This window comes from Rattus norvegicus, chromosome 17, assembly GCF_021556685.1.
Source record: "Rattus norvegicus strain SHRSP/BbbUtx chromosome 17, alternate assembly SHRSP_T2T, whole genome shotgun sequence".
Classification (NCBI taxonomy): Eukaryota; Metazoa; Chordata; class Mammalia; order Rodentia; family Muridae; genus Rattus; species Rattus norvegicus.
Window position 1 is genome coordinate 15,953,406 of NC_141550.1, and position 5,307 is coordinate 15,958,712.

Consider the following 5,307-nt stretch of genomic DNA (forward strand, 5'->3'; position numbering starts at 1 on the left):
AAAAAAAAATCTTGCCTCTCGGGCCCATTCTTTCTGGTTCCGGTCCTCACCGGAAATAAAGTCTCCCCGTTAGCCAGTTTGATGATGCAACTTTAAACCTGCGATTTCATTCTCCTACATGTGAATGAAGAATAAAAACTCTGAGCTGCCAAGAGATTTCCAGGCTTTAAATAATAACAACGTTCTTTACTGGTTTCCCATGCTCTGAGTGGGGATCAAGAACGTTCAAGTGGTCCAGGAGGCTCCATGATGCCGTTCTAACCCCATCACGTGACATTCTCTTGTCTTGCCACTATGGGCACCTTTCTAAAGAGGTACCCATTCTTATCTTCGCCAGCTACTGCTTTATTATGGCTACGAGTACGTTGGCATACAATTGGACATCAGTGATAGAACAGAAGCTGACACTTTCCTTCCTCTTGGATTTTAGTCTCTTGTAATGATCTTTTGGATCAAATCTCTATGATTTAAAGGTTGAACAGGATTGGGTTAAACTCCTTAGTCTAGATCAGAATTGTACTAGTTTCCCAAAGATATGAATAGGAAGTTAATGACTTGAATAAAACTAACTTTTGCTCATTTAAAGGGTAAGCAAGGAATATTATTTTATTTCATGTACCTTGGTGATTTGCCTGCATGTATGTCTGTATGTGAGTGTCAGATCCCCTCGAACAGAGGTTATAGATTTACAGCCGCAATGTGGGTGCTGGCACTTGAACCCAGGTCCTCTGGAAGAGCAGTTGGTGCTCTTAACCACTGAACCATCTCTCTAGACCCGCGGGGAATATTTTTTAAGTACATACTTACCAGGCTCGTTTTAGAAGAGGTAATAAATGCCATAAGCAACTATGACTTCGTAAAAGAGAGAATACGGAAATTTACAAGGTTAAATATGAAGACATGTTTCCTCTTAAATGAAACCATATCAGTTTATTAACCAGGATAACCTAGTTAGAAAGAAGAAGTAAAGTACACATTTTGACGCATGCTATTCAAAACACGGAAGCATAAAAAGAGGCAGAGGATCAATGGTACTCAGTAAAAGTTAGAAGCCGAATGATGAATACTCCATTTCAAATAGAGATGGAGGCTAAGACCTGTTAGAACAATATGTGCAGTGACAGCCATGGGCCACAAGGTGGTGCTATTCTCAGAAAAGAATCCAACTAGTCCTATAAAGAAGTCTTTTTTTTTTTTTTTTTTTTTTTTTTTTTTTGGTTCTTTTTTTCGGAGCTGGGGATAAAGAAGTCTTAACCAGAAATCTCGTTCAGACAGAGCATACTTCTTTTAGGAACTCAGCCCTGAGCTTTTCAAGTTCTTAAGGACTATTATGCATTCATGTTTATATTCTTTTGGCCTCGGCTCTTTCTCACTTTTTCCTCCCTCCATCCCCTTTCTAAGTCATTTACCTCATCACCTAAAATAAATAAAATAAAATGGTATCATTTCCTTAGAAAAATCTCTCCTCCCTGGAATAGGTTTGTTCCCATAGTGCAAACTATCAGAAGGCCTAGTCCTCAGATAACATATATATTATATATCTAATAAAATATATTTTATGAATATGTATAGTATATAATTTATACATATATATACATACATATATATGTATATATATGTATATGTGTATATATATATATATATATATATATATATATATATATATAAACAGGGTTTTGCTATGTAGTCTTGGCTGTCCTCCAGCTGGCCTCAAACTCACAGAGGTTCACCTGCATCTTCCTCCCAAATGCTGGGACCAAATGTATGTGTTACCATGCCCAGTTACTATTTTGTACTTCAGAAATTTCTTTTTTATTTAAAAATTTTACTTATGTATATGGATGTCTTGCCTACATGTATCTGTACACCACTTACAGAGGTCAGAAGAGAGCGTCAGAACCCCTGGGGCTGGAGTTTCAGATAGTCGTGAGCCACCATGTAAGTTCAGTTGGTAGGAGTGCTTGCCTCCAAGCCTGGACCTGCGAACACCGCAGTCCATGTAGAGGAGATGGAGAACTGACACGGGTCATTCTCTGACACGATAAAAAAAATAAATAATAAAATTTCTTAAAATTAACTTACTGCCAGGCCTGATGGCGCATATCTTTAATCCCATTTCTCGGGAAGCAGAGACAGGCAGATTTCTGAGTTTGAGGCCACCCTGCAGTACAAAGTGAGTTCCAGGACAGCCAGGGCTACACAGAGAAACCCTGTCTCAAAAAACCAAAACGGCAAGTAGGTTAACCAGCTGACCCATGTGAGCAGCTTCTGGGTGAGCGGTTCTCACTCCTGGGGGGGGAGACTAATACAATGTTGCAATTGCGTTGCAGGTGGAAGCAGCAGTCAAGAAGCCCCAAAAGTGTATAGTTGATACTGTATTGACTTTTCAGTAACAAAGGCAAATCTAGCCCGGGGAAGCAGAGGTTAACAACGTCATCCTTTTGAGGGGCTGTGCAACAGATCAAATAAAGGAAGGGGATTTATGAGTTCTACAGACTTGATGAGTGCTGACGATTGGGACTGGTCCCATGGCAATGGCTTGGCAGACCTCTCAGCCTCCATCAGTATCCAAGCGATGTAACCTTTATGTGTGCTCCCACCTCTGGGCTTCAGAAACCACTTTGCCATTGCTGTATGGACACCGAAGGCGGGCACTTGAGCAGGGGCCTCTGTACTTTTAGGAGCCTAAGAAATGATACAGAAATCTCCTTTCTGTTGCTGCATAAATTAATTTGGAGGCTTAAAATAATCGTCTATCACCTCCCAGTTCTTCACTCAAGGTCTGGTTAGAGGAATCAAATGTTGGAGGCGGTTTCCACCTGAAGGTTCTGGAGAAGATCCAAACTCATTCTAGATGGTAAGACTCTGCTCCTCCCCGCTGTGGACACAGGTCCTGTTTTTTGTTTTTGATTTTTGTTTGTTTTTGTTTTGCTTTTTTGTTTGTTTGGTTTTGGTTTTTTTGCTGGGCTTTAGACAAGGATTATTCTCAGCTTTTCAAGGCCTCCGCCATTTGCAAAGCAAAACCAGTGAGAACTCTTGTTCTTTGAACCTCTGATCCCTGCTGCCACTCCCAGAGATCTCTACCTCGAAAATTTCATTCGATTAGGCCAGGCTTATCCTGATTAATCTCTTTCTCTCTCTCTTTTTTAAAATTACATCCTTATTTTTATTGTATGAATGTTTTGTTTGCATGTATGTCTGTTTGCCACTTGTATGCCCGGTCCCTGTGGAGATCAGAAAAGGGCATCAGCTCTCCTGGAACAGCAGTTACAGGTGGCTGTGAGCCACTCTATGGGTGCTGGGAATCAAACCCAGGTCCTCTGCAAGAGCAGCTAGTGTTCTTAACCACTGAGCCATCTCTTCAGTGCCCTAATTTCTCTTTCTTAACACTAAATGTGCCATGTCACAATTACTGTCCTAGAAATGGTAGTGAATCCTGTCGAGTTGGTCGTCCCAAGGACTATTTAGAAAGTGAACATGGACCTATCAGAGTGGGAAGCCTTGGAAGACAGGATCCTGGGAACTGCACAGGCCTCTGAGATCGTACAGGTGTTGACGTGACATCAGTCTCCCACCTGCTGCAAGTGGACAAGCCATGAATTACTGATCTGGTTTTTCATTTGTAGGGTAAGAATAAATACCCCATGGGGCTTTGTAAGCATCAACGAGGAGGTAGATATGGAAGTCGTTTGAGTCATAAGGAGCTATGTGTCAGGATCTAATCGTAATAACATGCACAAATGTGCACTATACCAGTCATGTATCAGTTCCTGAAGTTTCTCTCTCTTCTGTACAGCAATGCTAGGATGGGACCGACATTCACACACACATCCCAGGCAAGTACTTTACTACTGTATTACCTCCCCAGACCCAACCAGGTCCAGAGCCCTCCTGCTGAGTGATGTGTGGACTTTTTTCTTTTCTTTTTTTTATTAACTTGAATATTTCTTATATACATTTCGAGTGTTATTCCCTTTCCCGGTTTCCGGGCAAACATCCCCCTCCCCCCTCCCCTTCTTTATGGGTGTTCCCCTCCCCATCCTCCCCCCCTTGCCGCCCTCCCCCCAACAATCTAGTTCACTGGGGGTTCAGTCTTAGCAGGACCCAGGGCTTCCCCTTCCACTGGTGCTCTTACTAGGATATTCATTGCTACCTATGAGGTTGGAGCCCAGGGTCAGTCCATGTATAGTCTTTAGGTAGTGGCTTAGTCCCTGGAAGCGATGTGTGGACTTTTAAGAGGCTACGCTGTGGGGCTGGGGATTTAGCTCAGTGGTAGAGCGCTTACCTAGGAAGCGCAAGGCCCTGGGTTCAGTCCCCAGCTCCGAAAAAAAAGAACCAAAAAAAAAAAAAAAAAAAAAAGAGGCTACGCTGTAATGCTGAAAATCGACTTGGACACTGTAGTCACTCGGTTCTGGGGTTTTTAACCCTTCATTTCCTCCGCTTATTCACTGTGTCCCTTATGGTCCTTCTATCCCTCATGTAAAACCGAAATGGACAGATGTGGTGCTGCGCATAGTCCTGGCTATGTCAGGAGCTGAGTTCAGAGGTCACGTTAGCTCCTGCTTTAGAGATCAGCCTAGGCAACAAGAGAAAGAAAAGGGAACAAAGAGAAGGAAGAAATGGCGAGGATAAGAAGTTGACCAGAGAGATGTCCTTGTCCTTCCTGCAGAATACCAGACTGGAGTTTGTTTCGTAGGACCCACATCAGACAGCTCACAACTCCAGCTCCAGATCTGAGGCCTTCTTCTGGTGTATATATGTGCGTACACACATTGGCAGGCATAAATAAATAATACATAATTCTTTTCTTAAAATGTTCGACCTGTAGGGATACCATGGAGCTTGAAGAAATGTGCAACGTGCTTAGCATAGAACACAGTCAACAAGTGGGCTACTGGGATCACTGACGTGTGGTGCTTCTTCTTCATTGTCTACGTGATGAAATTTAGAATCGCTATAGAAACAAACCTCTGAGCATGTCTGCCTCCTCCCTCGCCCCCAATTAGGTTAACCGAAGTGGAAAGAGTCCCTCAAAATACGGATGGAAACATTGAACGGGCTGGTAGCCCAGACTGATTTTAGAAAAAAAGAGAGAAGAAAAGAGCTCACTTTCTGCTTCCTGACTGTAGATGCTGCCCTAATGCTTCTGCAGCCACAACTCCCACACAGTGATGGCCTCAGCCCTCAAACCATGAGCCAAAACAAACCTTTCTTTCCTTAAGTTGTTTGGTCAGGTGTCGTGTGATTCAGTGAGTAACAGACACAGTACATTTTCTCCAACCATGTATCGTCTCGAAACCTAAACAT